Here is a 23,395-nt window from a genome sequence, read left to right on the forward strand (position 1 = left end):
ATCTTTAGAATTGTTATATCCTCTTGCTGTAGTGACTTTTTTACCATTATATAGTGATTTTGTCTCTTCTTATAATTTTTGTCTTGAAATCTATTTTGTCTGTTGTAAGTATGGCTAATCCTACTCTATTTTTGGTTTCCATTGGCACAGAATATCTGTTTTTATCCCTTTATTTTCAGTTTCTGTGTGTCTATGTAGATGAAGTGTATTTCTTGTAGGCAGCAGATCAATGAGTCTTGTTTTTTTATTCATTCAGCCAGTATATGTATTTTGATTACAGAGCTTAGTCCATTTACATTCAATGATATTATTGATAAGGACTTACTTTTGCCATTTTGTTGTTTTCTGATTGTTTTGCGATCTTCTCTTCCTTGTTTCTTTCCTTCTTGTCTTCCTCTAGTGAAGGTGATTTTCTCTAGTGATATGATTTAATTTCTTGCTTAAAAATTTTGTGTGTATCCATTATGTTTCTTTTTTGGTTTGAGGTTGCAATGAGGCTTGCAAATGCTATCTTATAACCCATTATTTTAACCTGATAACAACTTGACACTATTTGCATAAACAAACAAGGAAAAAGAACACTGTTAAAAACTCCTGCCTTAATTTTAACTATTTATTTATTTGAGACAAAATCTTGCTCTGTCACCCAGGCTGGAGCACAGTGGCATGATCTCGGCTCACTGCAACCTCTGCCTCCCAAGTTCAGGTGATTCTCCTGCCTCAGCCTTCTGAGTAGCTGGAGTTATAGGCATTAGCCACCACGCCTGGCTAATTTTTGTATTTTCAGTAGAGACTGGTTTCATCATGCTGGTCAGGCTGGTCTCGAACTCCTTACCTCATGATCTTCCCACCTCGGCCTCCTAAAGTGCTGGGATTACAGGTGTGAGCCCCCATGCCTGGCCCCATGCCTTAATTTTATCCCCTTGCTTTTTAGCTTTTTGTTGTTTCTATTTATGTCTTATTGTATTGACCAAGTCTGGAAAAGTTGCTGTAGTTATTATTTTTGATTGGTTCATCATTTAGTCTCTCTTACTTAAGAGAAGTTTATACACCACAATTATAGTGTTATAATATTCTGTGTTTGTAAAATACAACATTCTGTGTACTTACTATTACCAGCAAGTTTTGTACCTTCAGGTGATTACTTATTGCTCATTAATATCTTTTTCTTTCTGATTGAAGTACTCTTTTTAGCATTTCTTGTAGGACAGGTCTGGTATTGGTGAAATCCCTGTTTTTGTTTGTCTGGGAAAGTCATTATTTGTCCTTCGTGTTTGAAAGATATTTTCCTTGAATATACTATTCTACAGTAAAAGCTTTCTTCCTTCAGCACTTTAAATATGTCATACCACTCTCCTGGCCTGTAAGTTTTCCAGTGAAAAGTCTGCCATCAGACATATTGGAGCCATTGTATGTTGTTTCTTTTCTCTTGCTGCTTTTATAATCAATCCTTTCTTTATCCTTGACCTTTGGGGGTTTGATTATTAAATGCCTTAATGCAGTCTCTTTGGATTAGATCTGCTTGATAGTCTATAACCTTCTTGTACTCGGATATTGATATCTTTCTCTAGGTTTGGGAAGTGCTCTGTTATTGTCTGTTTGAATAAACTTTGTACCCCTATCTCTTCCTCTACTTCCTTTTTTAAGCCCAATAACTCATAGACTTGCCCTTTTGAGGTTATTTTCTAGATCCTGTAGGCTGCCTTCATTGTTTTTTATTCTTTATTTATTTTTTAATTGTCTCCTCTGTACATTTTCTTTTTCTTTTCTATTTTTTTTTTTTTTGAGACAGGGTCTTTCACTGTCACCCAGACTGGAGTGCAGAGGCATGACCTCAGCTCACTGCAACCTCCACTTCCCATGTTCAAGTGATTCTTGTGCCTTAGCCTCCCAGGTAACTAGGATTACAGGCATGCACCACAACACCTGGCTAATTTTTGTATTTTTAGTAGAGATGAGGTTTCACCATGTTGGCCATGCTGGTCTTGAACTCCTGGCTTCAAGTGATCAGCCTACCTTGGCCTCCCAAAGTTTTGGGATTACAGGCATGAGCCACCTCAGCTGGCTCCTCTGTGTATTTTCAAATAACACTAATTCTTGCTTCTGTTTGATCCATTCTGCTATTGAAGGACTGATGCATTCTTCAGTATACCAACTGCATTTTTCAGCTCCAGAATTTCTGCTTGATTGTTTTTTAATTATTTCAGTCTCTGTTAAATTTATCTGATAGAATTCTGAATTTCTTCTCTGTGTTATCTTGAATTTCTTTGAGTTTCTACAACACAGCTTTTTTGAATTCTCTGTCTGAAAGGCCACATATCTCTGTTTCTTCTGGATTGGTCCCTGGTGTCTTATGTAGTTCATTTGGTGAGGTTACTTTTTCCTGGATGATGTTGATGCTAGTAGATGTTCTTCGTGTCTGGGCATTGAAGGGTTAAGTATTTATTGTAGTTTTCACTCTTTGTGCTTATTTATAGCCATCCTTCTTGGGAAGGCTTTTCAGATATTTGAAAAACTTGGGTATTGTGATTGAAGAGGTATCTCCTTTAAGGGGCACTGGAAGCCCAGTAACACTGTGGTTCTAACAGACTCATAGAAGTACTGCCTTGATGGTCTTGGACAAGATCCAGGAGAATTCTCTGGATTACCAGACAGAGATTCTTGTTTCCTTCCCTTTCTTTCTCTCAAATGTACAGTCTCTCTCCTTGTTCTGAGTCACCTAAAGCTGGAGGTAGAGTGACACAAGCACCTCTGTGGCCGCCACCACCGCAGTGACTACACTGGTTCAGAACTGAAGTCAGCACAGCACTGGGTTTTGCCCAAAGTCTGCTGTAGCCACTCCCTGGCTATTACCTATATTCACTTAAGGCCCTGGGGTCTACAGTCAGAAGGTGGCATATCCAACCAGGCCTGTGTCATTCCCTTCAGGGCGTTGAGGTCTCTTAAGCCCCAGGTAGGTCCAGAAGTGTCATCTACGAGTCAGGGACTACAGTCAAAAACCTTAGAATTCTATCTGGTGTCCTATTGTATTGCAGGTGAGCTGACACTCAAACCACATGATGCAGTCCTTCCCACTCTTCCCTCCCCTTTCCAAAGGCAGAGGAGCCTCATGTTGTAGCCACTAACACTTCAGGGGGAGTACTGCCAGACTACTGCTGATATTCCCTTAAGGCCCAAGGTCTTTTAAGTCAGCGTGTCATGAATGCTGCCTGGCCTTGGACTCATCCGTCAGGGCAGTGGGTTTTCCTCTGGCCCAGGGCAGGTCCAGAAATGCAGTCTAAGAGTCATGGAATTGGGGACCCCAAGAGCCCACTTGGTGCCCTACCCTTGCTTAGGATTGTCTTGGTGATACAAGCTCTTTAATTATTAGATTTATTTTCTAAATCATTCAAATTTATATGATTTATACGTGTACACATTTTAAAAATCAAACTATCAGTAGTCTCATAATGAGAAATAGCAGTCATTTGCCGCCTCTCTCACAACCCATCCATGTGCCTCTCTTTCTCTGCAGAATCAACCACATTTGACTCTTCTACATGTTTTCCTGGTATTTACCTACATAGTTCTACATTGTAAATCTATACTGATATTTATTGATTAATTATATACATTTTCAGTTGATTTCTTGCTGTGAAAGATAAGGACTTAATTCCTTCTTTCTATTTCTACTTCTAATATATTTATTCATCATTATAACTATATAATACATAGGGGCTAAAACAATAATCAGTATTTAATTTTTATTTTTTAAAAAAATTATGATTATGCAATATCACTATACCTTAAGCCTCTTAGGAACAAAGTGTTTTATTGTTTTGTTTACGAATATATCTTAAACAATTGAAGAGTACCTAGAACAGAATGCATTCATAAATAATGAATGCATAGTTTACTCTTGACCCAAACAATCATCATGATTCCTTTTATAAATAACACTTCATTACTCAGATATATTTCTTGCATCATATTTTATTGGCATGACTTTCTATAAATTTATTTATTTCGTTTTTTAACTTATACTTTTTAATTAACAGATTTTGTTTTTTAGAACAGTTTTAAGTGTACAGAAAAATTGAGCAGAAAGCACAGAGACCTCACATATATCCCTTGCACACTGTTCCCCTATTTTTAACATCTTGCACTAGTGTGGCTCATTTGTTATAATTGATGACCCAATATTATATATTATCATTAATGAAAAACTGTAGTTTAACATTGTTTTCTTTCACTGTGTTGTACAGTTTCTATGGTTTTTACAAATGCATAATGTCATTTATTCAGCATTAAAATATCATACAGCATAGTTTCCCCATTCTAAAAATCTCCTGTGCTTCATCTATGTATTCATCCCTCTTCCCACTCCACCTGAACCTCTGTCAACCACAGACGGACAAACTCTTTAATATTGTTTTATCCAGGATGTGGGTTAGTTGAAATCACACCATATGTAGCCTTTTAGATTGTCTTCGTTCACTTAGTAATATGCCTTTAAGTTTCCTCCATGTCTCTTTGTGGCTTGATAGTGCATTTCTTTTGACCACTGAATAATTTTCCATTGTATAGATGTACCAAAGTTTGTTTATTCATTCACCCATTGTAGGACATCTTTTTTTTTTCCCAGTTTGGGTGATTATGAATAAAGATTCTACAAACATACATTCTAGAAGATCTAAGGTTGCTGCCACTGTTTTTCTACAGATCTCCATCTCACTATCTTCAATATACCTCTCTAGTAAAAACAATTTTCTTGATAGATTTGCTACTCCCCATTAACGAAGTACTTTCCTTCCTTTTTTCTTAGGATGCATTCTGTTTCCTGAGTTTTGTGTTTGTGATGTTTAATTTTAGTCTCCACTTTACTGGATCAAGGGTTACCAAGATAATTGGCTAACCATTATTTCTGGGTTTGCCTGTGAGGCTGTTTCTGGAAGATATGAGCATTTGAAGTGGTAGAGAGCAAAGCCAATTGCCCTTCACAATACAAGTGGGAATAGGCACCATCCAATCCACTGAGGGCATGAATAGAACAAAAGGGCAGAAGAAGGGAGATGTTTTTCTATCTCTGCCTGACTGCTTGAGCTGGGACATCAGTCTTCTTCTGTCTTTGGACCAGAACTTACATCATTGGCCCTCTTATTCTTAGAGTTACACCACCAGCTTTCCTGAGTCTCCTGGTTGCAGAAGGCAGATCATGTGACAGCCTCCATAATTAAGAGAGTCAATTCCTTATTATAAATATCTTTCTATATATCTATACCTCTATTCTATCTATATCTATATATCTATCTATAACCTATTGGTTCTGATTCTCTGGAGAACCCTAATACAGTGTTCTTCTTTTTCCTTTGTTTGTTTTATAAGAGTATATTTTCCAGTAGCTTCCTAAGAAAGTGTTTATGGAAAAATATATATTTTTTATTGCATCAATGTCTGAAAATATCTTTTTTGTACTCTTACATTAAATGAACAGTTTATCTAGATAAATTTTAGTTTCTTCTGTTCATGTATATTTGACTTGTAGTATTGCTGTTGAGAATTCTGTTTTTCACTTATCTGATGTTTTGTGATCTCTCATTTTTTCTCTTTGTGAGTTTTTAGGATATCTTTTAATAACTGATGTTTTGAAATATGTACAATATGCCTTGCTTGGGTTTGTTTATTGAAAGAACTTTCAATGAAAGCCCAGAATAATCAGGGGGAAAAATGTGTTGTATTCTTTCTTTGATAATTTCTTCCCTTTTTGCTTCTCTATTTCTTTGTATGTATAATTTAGAAGTTAGAGCACGTGGGCTGATCATCTAATTCTATAACTTTTTACTATTATAACTTTTTCTGTTAACACTTTTTAGAATTTTGTGTAGTTTATTTCAGTTTCCTTTTTAAATTTTGGATAGCATATTTTTAATTATCAGGAGTCTTAATTACCTTTCATGTTCCATTTTATAGCTCTCAATTCTTTTTAGTATCTTCTTTCTCTACGAGGTAATTAACAATAGTTTTACTTACCTTTTTATTCTTTGCCCAGCAATGTCTTTATTTCATCTAAGTTCTTATTTAGTCCTGCCCCTTTCTTTAGTCTTTAAGCTATGTGTGATGAAGTATGCAACAAGTTAACGTGGATCGAGAACTCTGCATGTGAGAAGGGTTTGTTAACTTGTGGGATTCTCCTCTGGGTGATTTGGTGGCAAGCTATTTCTTCTACTGGAATGATGCTAAAATGTGTGTGTGTGCTGCTTTTGTTTTCAATTTCTTCAGATAAAAATTGTTTATACCCAGAAGGTTGAATCCTTCTTAGTGAGAGTTCTGGTAGGGTGGGGAAGGAAATTGTAGACTCTAATATGCAAAATTTTTATTATTATTTTTAATTTCTAGAGCTGAGCCACCCCTTCATCTTTACTTTATTTGCCTGTTGTCTAAGTCTCGGGCATGAAATTTCCCTTTCCTCTCCAGCACACAGTAGGTGAAAAGGGGCTAAAAGCTCCGACTTTTCTTGAAGCCCAGTTTCGACTGAATCTCTTTATATTTTCTGTCTCAGCATTCTGCTTTCTCTAGACCTCACTCTCGAGTTTATGTGTAATTCTCTCTACATTTGTTCACTGTTCAGTATTTTTTCCAAAGATCTCGATTTTGTTAATTCACTTGTTACTAGTTTCCCATATTCAAAAATTTGTTGTAATCTTTTGTCTACTGTTGTCTCTTCTTGTACCCTTTTTGTTCTTGTTAGTTTAAGCATTCAAAAATTACTTTACTTTCATTTTAGTTAAGATTCAAGGGTTAAGGGATAAGCACACATAGGTCAACAACAATGTTAAAATAAAGGAGGCTCTCTGGTTCTTTTTCTTGGCAGACCTTTTGTGGTTCCCATCTTTCCTTTCCTCTGGACACAACCACTCTTATTAAATAGATTTAAACATCATATTTGTCAATAAACTACATAATACTATGAACTATTTTAAATCGAATGACATTTTTGACAATGAATGAATTCAACCGAATGTTATGAGACAGCATTTGATGTAATTATTTAATTAATGAAAATGAAGTATTGCAATATTGAGGGACTTGAATACATGTTGATGGATACTGTGGATAAGAACTATGGCTCAAAGCCAGCTCAGGGCAATTCACATTTTCAAATAATGAAATGAAGTATTTTCATTGCTTTTTTTTCTTTTTTTTTTTTCTCTAGCTTTGCATCTTGATTGAAGCAAAGACATCTGTCTTTTCCCAGATAGCAAGAACTTTGGTTGCTGTGGCAACATATTGACTGGGGAATTTAAAAATAAAGGTGGCTCATTTCCAAATCATTTTTCCCCCTTTTCTTCATGAAAAAGCCACACACTGGCAAGAAACTTCTACTGGAGCCTTTATAACCAATAAACCTATTGTTTGCTGAAGTATTGTATCCCCAAACTTGCATGTTAAGTAGGTGATAATGTGTACATTTGGCTTTCGTATACTTTTAAACCATAAAACACTGAACTACCTCATTTTTAACAAGTTTCTTTCCCTCCCTCCCTCCACATTTTCCTTCCTTCCTTCCTTCCTACGTTCCTTCCATCCATCCTTCCTCCCTCACTCCCTCCCTCCCTCCCTCTCTCCCTCTCTTCTTCCCTTCCTCCCTTCCTCCCCCTCTACTTTTTGAAATTGTGATGCTGAGGACCTGGGTGGGTACAGAAGGAGGGAGGGGCAAAGGCAGTGAAAGAAACTCTTCAAAGGCCTTTGCTGAGGCAGAGCTTGGTTGCTAGGGCTTGAAAAGATTGTTATTTGTAGCTAACACAAAGTTATTCTAAAATGCACTCAGCCTTAGAAGTAAACAAGTTCTAAATTTTTAAGGGAAGCATGGATTGAATCTTCTGACACATAAAAATAATCTTTTGACACTTTGGAATGCATATATATTTGTGCATTAAATTTCATAAAATGCCAGGGGAAAAGAAAGGAGTTAATTTATTTAAATTGAGGACATATACCTCAAATAACTCACACATTTAAAAAATCTGAATTTTTACAGTATTTATTTCAAAAATTTTATTCTCTTGTGAGACTTGTAGTAATATAGAATTCATCAAAAACAAACCAGCATGATAGGAAAATAAATGTGTGATTCTACTTTAGTTTTATTTATTGACTTATTTGCAAATCTAGAGCCTTGCGATTTGTTTACTTTTCATTTGTTTCACAAATTTATATAAAATAATATTCGCTAGATGAATTAGACAGTTAAAATTTTTAATATAGAAATTATTTAAGTTATACAATCATTCCAAATTTTGCTAGAGGACTGGGCAGGGATAATTTACACAAATCAAGTAATTTTAACATCACAATAAATTCAGTAAGCAAAGGAAACAAAAATGATGTTATCTTTATTAACTATTAGCTATATGATTTCAGTTAAATGTTTAATTTTCAAAGCTATTTATTGGCCTAGAACATGTAATTAATTATTTTTGAAAAGTTATTAATTTTAAAACTGGCATTTCGAAGTAATGATTAAATGTTAACACAGTGAAAATATAATTTTAATCTTTCTCCTTTTCACCTTTCTGGTATATAGGCTATCATAATGCAATAAAGAATTTGTGATAACTGGTTAGTGATTTTTAAGGTAGAGAAGAATGCAAATATATTCTCCCCTAGTGCATGAGAGTTGTGGAATACTAAACTCACAAACCCAATCTCAAAACTTTATATAATTTTTTTTCCCAAGACACCCCTAATGAGTCCAAATCATAACAAAAGTTTTCTCCAGGCAAAGCTTAATGGATATAACAAGAAGATGCTTGCATAAAACACTAATTCCTACCAATGTTCCTTCTATGAAGGAATTAAGTACAAATTCTTTAGGAGCAGGGACCTCTGGTTATTGAAGGTTCAGAGACCATTTATAATGATTTTCAGAAGGTAGAAAAAGAATTGACCAGTTATTTCTGGTTTTGCTTTCCTGTCTCTAATTACCTCTCAGGGCCCTTCCTCCTTCTTATGTTCTACCCCACAGGCCCACTGTTTCAGTTCCTTTCTAGAGGTCAATGACATTCAGAGGATCTAGCTTTATTTCTTTCATATTCTCGCTATATGAATTTCCCCTTAATGATTTTGTTTTTCTTGAATCTTTATGTTATTAGATCAGGGACTAAGCTGCTAAAGTAAAAGATACCAGGGAGATACGTCAGGAAAACTCACCCACTGAAATGTTGAAGAGGAACTATATCTATACTAATTAGAGATTCAGAAGGTTAAAGGCATTTAAAAGGTGCTGAACTTACTCTGTTAGGAAAATTTTCAAGAATTATAGTGGATGGAAAAAAACAACAAAACAGTCTCTCTTAAAGGACCTAAACTCTGGTAGCATTGGCATTGGCCATTTTACCAGCCAATCAACCTCAGAGCATGGTGGAAACATTGGTTGGAAGGATACATTGATGTTTTGAAGACTTTAGGAGACATCAGAGAAGATATCATCATTTCCTCTATACATCTTCCTAGGATAGAAGGCAATGGTAATTGATCAGGACTATTCTGAGTAATATCAATTCCAAATAATTCTGGCATTTAAATATTTCCAAGATGTTTTTAATGTTCCAAGAAGCTTCATGTAGAAAGAAATTCTTACCCATTTTTAACTGAAACAGACACACATGGAATAGAAAAAAGAAAGACATCCACCTGACAATGGACAAACCAGTTAATCTATGAGTAAATTATGTCACAGTAAGATTACTTTCAAATCAAGCTACATCCTCATTTTTAGTGCTCTATTATATTTATCTTTATTTGCAAAGCTTTTTAAAATGGCATTATTTTCAAGACAGTTAATTTAAAAATTTATTGCTACCTGACATATATTTGCACACTAGAATGCAAGTTCCTTTAGAGCAGAGATTCCATTCTTTTCTTCTTCTCCCTTCTTCTCTCTCTTTTTGCTTTATGTATTTCCAGTACTTAGCATGGTGTCTAATATAACTAAGATGTGATTGTTAAGTGAGGAATGCCTTGAGAGCACGTGAGAAATTGTTAAAAACTTCTGTCAGGGAGATTATGTATTTCATTTTTATTGATTTAATTTTTTCAATAGGTAATAAATGTGGGAGGTATGCAGAAATCAGAAAATATTCTACTCATCAAGAATGTGGCAAGTTACAACCACAAAATGAAAATAGAAACAGAATAGAAATATCAAGATAAGGGACAACTAAGAGACTAAGGAAATATGACAGGTGATGTACAAAATTTTTTGTATTTATTTGCTATACTGGTGCAAAAATAAAAAAAATGGTTCTCTCACTCTTACCCTAGTATATCGTCTATTAGTTGGCACCAGCCCCAAACTAAAAACATGTTTTATTAGTTTCTTATGTTCCTTTCAAAAATTATGTAAATTCAATCAAGTATAAATACAATTTATATCTATCTCATCATACATACTATACCTAGTTTGCTTTATTCAATTACTATGTCTTAGAGATCTTTCCAAATTAGCATATCCTTTTATATGCAAACTGGAATGTTCCAGTTTATGGATGTACTATAATTTATTTATAAGTCCTGCGTTGATAGATATTTAGTTATTATATCAGTCCATTCTCGCATTGCTGTAAAAATACCTGAGACTGGATAGTTTACTAAGAAGAGAGGATTAATTGGCTCATGGTTCTTCAAGCTGTACAGAAAGCATGATGCTGGCATCTGTTCAGCTTCTGGGGAGGCCTCAGGAAACTTAAAATCATGGTAGAAGTTGAAGGGGGAGCACTGACATCTTACATGGCAGGAGCAGGAGCAAGAGGGTGAAAGTGAGGTCCCCCACACTTTAAACAACCAGATCTCGTGAGAATTTACTCAGTATCTTGAGGATGGAATGAAAGGGGTGGTGCTAACCCATTCATGAGAAAGCCACCCTCATGATCCAGTCACCTCTCACCCGGCCCCACCTCCAACATTGGGGATTACAAATTCAACCTGAGATTTGGTGAGATAACAGATACAAACCGTATTATTTGGCCTCTGGCCCCTCCCAAAGCTTATATGCCTCTCACATTGCAAAATGCAATCATGCCTTCCCAGTAGTCCCCCAAAGTCTTATTTCAGCACTGACTCAAAAGTCCAAAGTCTAAAGTCTTATCTGACACAAGGCAAGTCTCTTCTACCTATGAGCCTGTAAGAAAAACAAAAACAACAACAATAAAAAAGAAACTAGTTACTTCCAAAATACAATGAGGTTATAGACATTGAGTAAACATTCCTATTCCAAAAGGGCAAAATCAGCCAAGAGAAAGGAGTGACAGGCCCCATGCGTGTTCAAAACCCAGCAGGGCAGTCATCAAATCTTAAAGCTCCAAAATAATCTCTTTTGACTTCATGCCTCACATCTAGGGCACATGGGCACATGGATGTGCCATTGGCTCAACCACCCTGGGATCTGGAGGATGGTGGCCTTCATCTCATAGTTCTACTAGGCAGTGACCCAGTGAAGACACTGTGTGGGGGCTCCAACCACTCATTTCCACTCCATACTGCCCTAGTAGAGGTTTCCTGTGAAGGCACAACCCCTCTCAGCAGGCTTCTGCCTGGACAGCCAGGCTTTTCAGATATATCCTCTGAAATCTAGGTGGAGGCTCCCATGCCTCATCTCTTGCGTTCTGCACACCCACAACATTAACACATAGAAGTCTCCAAGGCTTACAGCTTGCACTCTCTGAAGCAGTGGCTGGAGTTGTAACTGGGCCCTTTAAGCCACAGCTGAGACTGGAGCTGGAGTGTCTGGGATGCAGGGAGAAGTTTCCTGAGGCTGTACAGGGCAGTGGGGCTTCAGGCCTGGCCCAGGACACCATTCTGTCTTCCTAAACTTGTGGGCATGTGGTGGGAGGGGCTGCCTCTTAGATCTCCTAAATGCCTTTGAGGCCATTTCCCATTGTCTTGGCTATCAGACTTGCTTCCTTTTTAGGTATGCAAATTTCAAAGCCTGCTTGAATTTCTACCCTGAAAATGGACTTTGCTTTTTTACCACGTGGCCAGGCTGCAAATTTTTCAAATGTTTACACCCTACTTCCCTTTAAATATAAGTTCCAACTTATTTATTTGCTCATGCATCTGTGTATAGGCGGTTAGAAGCAGTCAAGCCACATCTTGGACACTTTGCTGTTTAAAAGTGTCTTCCACCAGATACCTTAGGTCATCACTCTAAAGTTCAAACTTTCACAGATCCCTAGGTTATGAACAGAATTCAATCAAGCAGTTTATTAAGGCATAACATGGGTGGCCTCTGCTCCAGTTCCCAATAAGTTCCTTATTTCAGTCTGAGACCTCCTCAGCCTGGACTTCATTGTCCATATCACTATCAGTATTTTGATTACAACCATTTAATCAGTCTTTAAGAAGTTTCAAACTTTCCCTCATCTTCCTGTCTTCTTCTGAACCCTCCAAAATCTTCCAACCTCTGCCTATGTGCCTACACCACAAGAGCCCTGGGTTTCAGGAACAAAACTGGGTGACTGTTTGGCAGACACCAAGCTAGCTGCAGAAGTTTTTTTTTTTTTTTTTTTTTTTGGTACCTCAGTGGTTCCTGGAATGCCAGTGAGACAGAACTCTTCACTCCCCAGGAAAGGGGCTGAAGCCAGGGAGTCAAGTGGTCTTGCTCAGTGGATCCCACCCCCACAGAGCTCAGCAAGATAAGATCCACTGGCTTGAAATTCTCACTGCCAGCACAGCAGTCTAAAGTTGACCTGGGATGCTTGAACTTTGTGGGGGGAGGGGCATCCATCATTACTGAGGCTTGAGTAGGTGGTTTTCCTCTCACAGTGTAAACAAAGTTACTGGGAAGTTCAGACTGGGCAGAGCCCACCACAGCACCGCAAAGCCGTGGTAGCCAGACTACCGCCCTAGATTCCTCCTCTCTGGGCAGGACATTGCTAAAAGAAAGGCAGCAGCCCCAGTCAGGGGCTTATGGATAAAACTCCCACCTTTCTGGGACAGAGCACCTGGGGGAAGGGGCAGTTGTGGGTGCAGCTTCAACAGACTTAAACTTTCCTGCCTGCCAGCTTTGAAGAGAGCAGTGGATCTCCCAGCACAATGCTCGAGCTCTGATAAAGGACAGATGGCCTCCTCAAGTGTGTCCCTGATCCCTGAGCCTCCTGATGGAGAGACACCTCCCAGCAGGGATCGACAGACAACTTATACAGGAGAGCTCCAGCTGGCATCTGTTGGGTGCCCCTCTGGGACAAAACTTCCAGAGGAAGGAGCAGGCAGCAATCTTTGCTGTTCTGCAGCCTCTGGTGGTGCTACCCAAGCAGACAGCAATCTTTGATGTTCTGCAGCCTCTGATGGTGCTACCCAGCCAACAGGGTCTGGAGTGGACGCCCAGCAAACTGCAGTAGACCTGCAGAAGAGGGGCCTGTTAGAAGAAAAACTAACAAACAGAAGCAATAGCATCAACATCAAAAAAAAAAAGAGTTTGACCAAACAAAAACTCCATTCAAAGGTCACCAACAACAAAGACCAAAGGTAGATAAATCCACGAAGATGAGGAAAAACCAGTGCAAAAGGGCTGAAAATTCCAAAAACCAGAATGCCTCTTCTCCTCCAATGGATCACAGCTCCTCACCAGCAAGGGAACAAAACTGGATGGAGAATGAGTTTGACTAATTGACAGAAGTAAGCTTCAGGAGCTGGGTAATAACAAACTCCTCTGAGCTAAAGGAGCATGTTCTAACCCAATGCAAGGAAGCTAAGAACGTTGATAAAAGGTTTGAGGAATTGCTAACTAGAATAACCAGTTTAGAGAAGAACATAAATGACCTGATGGAGCTGAAAAACACAGCACAAGAATGTCATGGAGCATGCACAAGTATCAATAGCTGAATTGATCAAGTAGAAGAAAGGATATCAGAGATTAAAGATCAATTTAATGAAATAAAGTGTGAAGACAAGATTAGAGAAAAAAGAATGAAAAGGAATGAAAAAAAAGCCTCCAAGAAACATAGGCCTATGTAGAAAGAGCAAACCTACATTTGATTGGTGTACCTGAAAGTGATGGGGAGCATGGAACCAAGTTGGAAAACACACTTCAGGATAGTATGCAGGAGAACTTCCCCAACCTAGCAAGATAGGCCAACATTCAAATTCAGGAAATACAGAGAACACCACAAAGATACTCCTTGAGAAGAGCAACCCCAAGTCACATAGTCGTCAGATTCACCAAGGTTGAAATGAGGAAAAAATGTTAAGGGCAGCCAGAGAGAAAAGTTGGATTGCCCACAAAGGGAAACCCATCAGACTAACAGCAGATCTCTCTGCATAAATCCTACCAGCCAGAAGAGAGTGGGGGCCAATGTTCAACATTCTTAAAGAAAAGAATTTCAACCCAGAATTTTATATCCAGCCAAACTAAGCTTCATAGTGGAAGGATAAATAAAATCGTTTACAGAAAAGCAAATGCTGAGGAATTTTGTCACCACCAAGCCTGCCTTACAAGAGCTCCTGAAGGAAGCACTACATATGGAAAGGAAAAACTGGTATGAACTACTGCAAAAACAAACCAAAATGTAAAGACCATCAACATTATGAAGACACTGCATCAACTAATGGGCAAAATAACCAGCTAGCATCATAATGACAGGATCAAATTCACACATAATGGTATTAACCTTAAATGTAAATGAGCCAAATGCCCCAATTAAAAGACACAGACTGGCAAATTGGATAAAGAGTCAAGACCCATTGGTGTGCTGTATTTAGGAGACCTATCTCATGTGCAAAGACACACATAGGCTCAAAATAAAGGGATGGAGGAATATTTATCAAGCAAATGGAAAGCAAAACAAAGCAGGAGTTGCAATCCTAGTCTCTGATAAAACAGATTTTAAACCAACAAAGATCAAAGGGAAAGAAGCGCATGACATAATGGTAAAGAGATCAATGCAGCAAGAAGAGCTATACAGAAGAACCCAGATTCATAAAGCAAGTTCTTAGAGACTTACAAAGAGACTTAGACTCCAACACAATAATAGTGGGTGTCGTTAACACCTCACTGTAAATATTAGACAGATCAATGAGACAGAAAATTAACAAAGATATTCAGGACTTGAACTCAGCTCTGGACCAAGCGGACCTAATAGACATCTATGGAACTCTCCACCTCAAATCAACAGAATATACATTCTTCTCAGCATCACATCACACTTATTCTAAAATTGACCACATAATTGGAAGTAAAACACTACTCAGCAAATGCAAAATAATGGAAATTATAACAATCTTTCAGACCACAGTGCAATCAAGTTGGAACTCAGGATTAAGAAACTCACTCAAAACCACACAACTATATGGAAACTAAACAACCTGCTCCTGAATGACTACTGAGTAAATAATGAAATTAAGGCAAAGTAAATAAGTTCTTTGAAACCAGTGAGAACAAAGACACAATGTATCGGAATCTCTGAGACACACCTAAAGCAGTGTTTAGAGTGAAACTTATGGCAATAAATGCCCACAGGAGAAAGCAGGAAAGATCTACAATCGACACCCTAACATCACAATTAAAAGAACTAGAGAAGCAAGAGCAAACAAATTCAAAAGCTAACAGAAGACAAGAAATAATCAAGATTACAGCAGAACTGAAGGACATAGACACGAAAAACCCTTCAAAAAATCAATGAATCCAGGAGCTGGTTTTTTGAAAGAATTAATAAAATACATAGATCGCTAACCAGACTAATAAAGAAGAAAAGAGAGAAGAATCAAATAGACACAAGAAAAATGATAAAGGGGAGATCACTACTGATCCCCCAGAAATACAAATTACTATCAGGGAATGTTATAAACACCTCTACACAAACAAACTAGAAAATCTAGAAGAAATGGATAAGTTCCTGGACACATACACCCTCCCGAGACTAAATCAGGAAGAAGTTGAATCCCTGAATAGAACAATAAGTTCTGAAATTGAGGTAGTAATTAATAGCCCACCATCTAAAGAAAGCTCAGGACCAGATGGATTCACAGCCAGATTCTTCCAGTGGTACAAGGAAGAGCTGGTACCATTCCTTCTGAAACTGTTCCAAACAGAAAAAGAGGAACTCCTCACTAACTCATTTTATGAGGCTAGCATAATTCTTATACCAAACCTGGCAGAGACACAATAAAAAAGAAAATTTCAGGCCAATATCCCTGATGAACATCGATGCAGAAATCCTCAATAAAATACTGGCAAACTCAACCCAGCAGCACATTGAAAAGCTTATCCACCACGATCAAGTTGGCGTCATCCCTGGGAGGCAAGCCTGGTTCAACGTATGCAAATCAATAGATGTAATCCATGACATAAAGAGAACCAATGACAAAAACCACGTGATTATCTCAATAGAGGCAGAAAAGGCCTTTGATAAGATTCAACATCACTTCATGGTAAAAACAATAAACTAGGTATTGATGGAAGATATCTCAAAATAAGAGCTATTTTTACGATAAACCCACAGCCAATATCATACTGAATGGGTAAAAGCTGGAAGCACCCCCTTTGAAAACCGGCACAAGACAAGGTTGCCCTCTCTCACCACTCCTAGTCAACATACTATTGGAAGTTCTGGCCAGGGAAATCAGGCAAGGGAAAGAAATAAACGGTATTGAAATAAGAAGAGAGGAAGTCAAATTATCTCTGTTTGCAGATGATATGATTATATATTTAGAAAACCCCATTGTCTCAGCCCCAAATCTCCTTAAGCTGATAAGCAACTTTAGCATAAAGTCTCATGATACAAAATCAATGTGCAAAAATCACAAGCATTCCTGTACACCAATAATAGACAGAGAGTCAAATCATGAGCAAACTCCCATTCACAATTACTACAAAGGGAATAAAATACCTAGGAATATAACTTACAAGGGATGTGAAGGACCCCTTCAAGGAGAACTACAACCACTGCTCAAGGAAATAAGAGAGGACACAAACAAATGGAAAAACATTCCATACTCATGGACAGGAAGAATCATTATCATGAAAATGGCCATACTGCCCAAAGTAATGTATAGATTCAATGCTATTCCCATCAAGCTACCATTGACTTTCTTCACAGAATTGGAAAAAACTACTTTAAATTTCATATGGAACCAAAAAAGAGCCCATATAGCCAAGAAAATCCTAAGCAAAATAGAACAAACCTGGAGGCATCACATTATCTGACTTCAAACTGTACTGAAAGGCTATAGTAACCAAAACAGCATAGTACTGATACCCAAACAGATATATAGACCAATGGAACAGAACAGAGGCCTCAGAAATAACACCACACATCTACAACCATCTGATCTTTGACAAATCTGACAAAAACAAGAGACGGGGAAAGGATTCCCTATTTAATAAATGTTGTTGGGAAAACTGGCTAGCCATATGCAGAAAACTGAAACCGGACCCCTTCCTTACACCTTATACAGAAATTAACTCAAGCTGGGTTAAAAATTTAAACGTAAGACCTAAATCCATAAAAACCCTAGAAGAAAACCAGGCAACACTATTCAGGACATAGGCATGAGCAAAGACTTCATGACTAAAATACCAAAAGCAATGGCAACAAAAGCCAAAATTGACAAATGGGATCTAATTAAACTAAAGAGCTTCTGTACAGCAAAAGAAACTATCATCAGAATGAATAGGCATAGAGAATGGGAGAAAATTTTTGCAATCTATGCATCTGACAAAGGGCTAATATCCAGAATCTACAAGGAACTTAAACAAATTTATGAGAAAAAAACAACTCAATCAAAAAGTGGGTGAAGGACATGAACAGACACTTCTCAAAGGAAGACATTTAGGCAGCCAACAAACATATGAAAAAAAGCTCATCACTGGTCATTAGAGAAATGCAAATCAAAACCACAATGAGATACCATCTCATGCCAGTTATAATAGCAGTCATTAACAAGTCAGGAAATAACAGATGCTGGAGAGGATGTGGAGAAATAGGAACGCTTTTGCGCTGATGGTGGGAATGTAAATTCATTCAACCATTGTGGAAAACAGTATAGCAATTCCTCAAGAATCTATAACCAGAAATACCATTTGATCCGGCAATCCCATTACTGGGTATATACCCAAAGGATTATAAATCATTCTACTATAAAGACACAGGCACACGTATGTTTATTCCAGCACTATTCACAATAGCAAAGACTTGGAACCAACCCAAATGCCCATCAATATAGACTGGATAAAGAAAATTTGGCACATATACACCATGGAATACTATGAAGCCATAAAAAATGAGTTCATGTCCTTTGCAGGGACATGGATGAAGCTGGAAACCATCATTCTCAGCAAACTAACCCAGGAACAGAAAACCAAACACCACATGTTTTCACTCATAAGTTGGAGTTGTACTATGAGAACATACGGGCACAGGGAGGGGAACATCACACACCAGAGCCTGTCGGTGGGTGGAGGGGCAAGGGAGGGATAGCATTAGGAGAAATACCTAATGTAGATGACAGGTTGATGGGTGTAGCATACCACCATGGCACGTGTATACCTATGTAACAAACCTGCACATTCTGCACATGTATCCCAGAACTTAAAGTATAATTAAAATAAAAAATAAACCCTAATATGCTACTTTTTGTCAGAGTAATGCTAATAATACACAGCAAATACCTTAGTTATTTCTAAGCAGCAGACCCTGAGGCAAGTATAAAGGTAAGGATTTGATTTATTTAGAGGATGCAATTCAAGAGCAGTTAAGGGAAGCAAGGAAAGATGAAAAAGAATGGAATGCATTGCATTACTGTGCTGGTAACTGCTCCTCAATCTACTGCAGAGGCATAGAAAGTCCCTCAACCGACCTGTGGTATGCAGGAATTCACCAAAGTTTATGGAAGAGTAGTTAACAGAAGGGAAAAATGGGGAGGTATTTATCTGCTTTACTGTCTGTCATAAGAAGTTTCCTATTGTTTCATTCTCAACCCATAGGGACAAACTCCCCTTCACTTTACAGGCTGCCTAGTCCACTCACATGGAGGCTACTTGTGAAGCCAGATAACGCACACAGATATGCTGAATTCTTGGAGTCTGGCAGCAAAGGAGGAGTTTGCTATTTCTGAGGAGCTAATCCATGAGGAGAAAGGAGACAGTTAACAGCATCTAAGAGAGTAAGAAAACCCAAAAGATTTTTATTCTTTATGTTTGATTGCAGTACGTACAAAGAGTTTAGCTTATTAGCTTTTCAATGATTACCTAATATTAGCAAATCACTCATAGTAATTCATTTCAGGAACAAATTAGAATAAAGCAATGCATCTATATCTCTTGAAACAACAACAACAAAAAGAATTTGGAAAAACTTGGTAGCCTTTCTGCATTTTAAACAAAAGTCTATATAAAGAAAAATATAACAAAAGTATATAAACATTATGTTAAAACTACTACAAACCTATAGTAATTAGCTTAATAAATATTAATGGTATAAAGCAGGCTGTACAAATTGAATTGTTTTTGAAGTTATATCTAACAATAATACAAGAAAATGAAGTAATATAAATCAGATATAAGGATTATTTTACATTTTGTATATTGTTACATACCTATAAAAATCTCTTAGAAATATTTTGACGTTTATATGAAGAAAAGCTATTACTCATATTTAAAATTTATAAGACATTATATATCATAGCAGAATACATAATAAATATGTAGAAACCAATAACTTTCCTCAATGGTAGTAATAATCAGTTAGCAATAAAAAAGAAAAAATAAAATTTAGACCACCACATTAAGGGCTAGCAGTTTATAGAGTAAGATGCTGTTCAGTATGTTCAAGGCACAGGGACAAAAGTAACTATAATCAAAAGAATAACATTTTTCACCAATCTGCTAAGATGAAAATTGTTGCATTTATTTAGATTTTGTTTACAGTGTTGCACCTAAACAACTTGTTCATGAGGGTGAATGTACCTATCGAACCTTTTTGGTTTTTTTTTTTTTTTTATAGCATTAAGTGTATTAACATCATTTTAAACAGGTGAACACAAGTATAGTGCTTTTTGTTGACCTATACTAACACATGAATACTGCAGAGCAATCCTAGGGTAGGATGGGGGAAAGGAAATAGAGAAATGCCTTCACTGCTCTCTGTGAAAAATGAATGTCTTCAACATGATATGTTTTGCTAATTTTTTAAATTTTATAGGCCAGAAGAAAAGCTTAGATATTTTCATAATATTTGTTATTGACCAAGTAGGGATTCAAGTAGTTAGGATAGTAGCCATAATACCAATTAATTGATAAAGCCAATAAATTAATACTGCTAAAATTCTTCTTTTAGAGTTTGTTTAGGCATTCCTAATTTCCACTTCTACCCTCTCAAATATCTGGATGTTTTCACGTTCTTAAATAAGGAGCCAGTAGAAAACCAGAAGCTTGCACCATTGAGTATAGAAAAAAGAGTATTAAGAAATGAAAAAAATTAAAGGCACATATTAAAAGGGTCACAGCATAATCCCTAGAAGTGTTTAATTTTGAGCACAACTGTACCCTGAAGACCCCAGGAAATGATATGCTTTTTCCCACCAGCAACACAGTCACTTGAGAATTTCTTTCACACCTCCATTAGAAAAAAAGACAGGGCATACCGCTTAATATTGTTGTTATCTAAACCACACGTGGTAGTTTATATTTTGCACAGAAAACCCAAATAATAAGTCAAATTTATTTTTACAAAAGTAATTTATTTGTTCTACTAATAAAAGTAACTGTTGATCATTTGTGCCAATCACCATGCTAAGCATTTAAACAAAATTATCTCATTTTTACTCTCCCAGTGACCCAAGATGTTATTGTCCAATTTTACAGATGAGAATAGTAAATATATGGGGCTTATGGAAGTTGGCTAAGTGTATGCACAGCTAGGAAGTGGTGGAAATACGATTCAAATTTAGATTTAACTCCAAAGTTTTAAGTTCTAAACTGCAATGCAATACTGCCTTTTCCATAGAAGACTTTTGATTCTAGAGAATTTAAGTCAACTCATTTGTTTACATAGTCAAAAATTAAAATTCCAGATATACTGAAATTTTTAGTATTGATGGAAATTCACTGTATAGTAGATTGATCACCCTGCCAGAAATAGTTCAAAAAGCTGACTATTTCTATTAGCTTCTAAAACTGAAGAGAGGTCCATTCTTTGTAAGACCCTTTTTTTAAAAAAAGAAAAAAAATCACAATTTTAGGGCCATTCTATTAGTGATGGTTAATTAAGAATAAAACTAAATTCTCAGTTACATAGAAATAGTAAATCCTGATATTTTCTCTACTGAAAGAGTGTAAAAAACAAAGCAGCCCATTTCTTCAGTGTCATTTAAATTGAATTTCTATGATAACTTTAGAGTGAAAGTGGAGCTCATATGTTAATATTTGGCCCTATGTAAATTAGACTATAAATTTAGTAAGTAAATTATTCACTTTTCACCATAGTTATATTTGTTATGAAAGAAAAATAATAGCGGATAACTTTTTAAAAAAACACTTTTCTTGATTTTTATTATCTCTTGGACACTACCATACTCAGGACAGCATTTATCTTCCTGCACACTAGAAAACTCATAGCCAAAGGGATGAGAGAAAAGTCACTTATAGCCCTCAAGCTGAAATAGCTTCAGGCTGATATGATGTCATTAATACACCTCAGAATACCTGATTTTTAAAGTAATTCTACCATGCCTTGTATATTGTGACTATACTTAAGAAATTGGGACAGCTCCAAAATCAAACTTCTTGATAAGATGTATAAATCAAGAATAATAGTTATTACTTCTTTGAAAAACTCTTACAATAAAAAAATTATATTTTTGGCACAAATTTAGCTAGTAAAGCATCATTATTCATTTAGTCAACTCATGGGTTTTTTGCCCTGTTGTATATTGCATTGCATTATATTTAATTAGGGGTCAAATCTTGATTTTGTGATTGTTATTTTTCATGAAATAAGTAGATTATATTGGTTGTTTTTAGTGTAAATAACACATTAATAAAAGATGATGTAATTATAGAGCTATGACATTTTCTTTTTTTTCTTTTTTTTATTATTATACTTTAAGTTCTAAGGTACATGTGCATAACGTTCAGATTTGTTACATATGTATACATGTGCCATGTTGGTGTGCTGCACACATTAACTTGTCATTTACATTAGGTATATCTCCTAATGCTATCCCTCCCCCCTCCCCCCACCCAACAACAGGCCCATTGTGTGATTTTCCCCTTCCTGTGTCCAAGTGTTCTCATTGTTCACTTCCCACCTATGTGTGAGAACATGCACTGTTTGGTTTTTTGTCCTTGCAATATTTTGCTAAGAGTGATGGTTTCCAGCTTCATCCATGTCCCTACAAAGGACATGAACTCATCATTTTTTATGGCTGCATAGTATTCCATGGTGTACATATGCCACATTTTCTTAATCCAGTCCATCATTGTTGGACATTTGGGTTGGTTCCAGGTCTTTGCTGTTGTGACTAGTGCTGCAATAAACATACGTGTGCATGTGTCTTTATAGCAGCATGATTTATAATCCTTTGGGTATATACCCAGTAATGGGATGGCTGGGTCAAATGGTATTTCTAGTTCTAGATTCCTGAGGAATTGCCACACTGACTTCCACAATGGTTAAACCAGTTTACAGTTCCACCAACAGTGTAAAAGTGTTCCTATTTCTCCACATCGTCTCCAGCACCTGTTGTTTCCTGACTTTTCAATGATCACCATTCTAACTGCTGTGAGATGGTATCTCATTGTGGTTTTGATTTGCATTTCTCTGATGGCCAGTGATGATGAGCATTTTTTCATGTGTCTTTGGCTGCATAAACGTCTTCTTTTGAGAAGTGTCTGTTCATATCCTTCGCCCACTTGTTGAAGGGGTTGTTTGTTTTTTTCTTGTGAATTTGAGTGCTTTGTAGATTCTGGATATTAGCCCTTTGTCAGATGAGTAGATTGCAAAAATTTTCTCCCATTCTGTAGGTTGCCTGTTCACTCTGATGGTAGTTTCTTTTGCTGTGCAGAAGCTCTTTAGTTTAATTAGATCCCATTTGTCAACTTTGGCTTTTGTTGCCATTGCTTTTGGTGTGTTAGACATGAAGTCCTTGCCCATCCCTGTGTCCTGAATGGTATTGCCTAGATTTTCTTCTAGGGTTTTTGTGGTTGTAAGTCTAACATTTAAGTCTTTAATCCATCTTGAATTAATTTTTGTATAAGATATAAGGAAGGGATCCAGTTTCAGCTTTCTACATGTGGCTAGCCAGTTTTCCTAGCACCATTTATTAAGTAGGGAATTCTTTCCCCATCTCTTGTTTTTCTCAGGTTTGTCAAAGACCAGATAGTTGTAGATGTGTGGTATTATTTCTCAGGGCTTTGTTCTGT

At 36.8% G+C, this 23,395-nt stretch overlaps 1 long non-coding RNA gene across 2 annotated transcripts in view; it reads left to right on the plus strand.

Moving 5' to 3' along the window:
• The window catches only part of LOC134808144 (uncharacterized), a 350,440-nt gene extending 327,951 nt beyond the window's left edge, over positions 1–22,489 (plus strand). For both annotated transcript variants that reach the window (XR_010150531.1, XR_010150532.1), the window contains 2 exons: positions 10,082–10,223; positions 18,984–22,489. This is a non-coding gene — a long non-coding RNA (uncharacterized LOC134808144). The remainder of the gene's footprint in view (positions 1–10,081; positions 10,224–18,983) is intronic.
• The last annotated feature ends 906 nt before the right edge of the window (positions 22,490–23,395 follow it).

Source organism: Pan troglodytes, chromosome 14 (assembly GCF_028858775.2).
Source record: "Pan troglodytes isolate AG18354 chromosome 14, NHGRI_mPanTro3-v2.0_pri, whole genome shotgun sequence".
In the NCBI taxonomy this organism is placed as follows: domain Eukaryota; kingdom Metazoa; phylum Chordata; class Mammalia; order Primates; family Hominidae; genus Pan; species Pan troglodytes.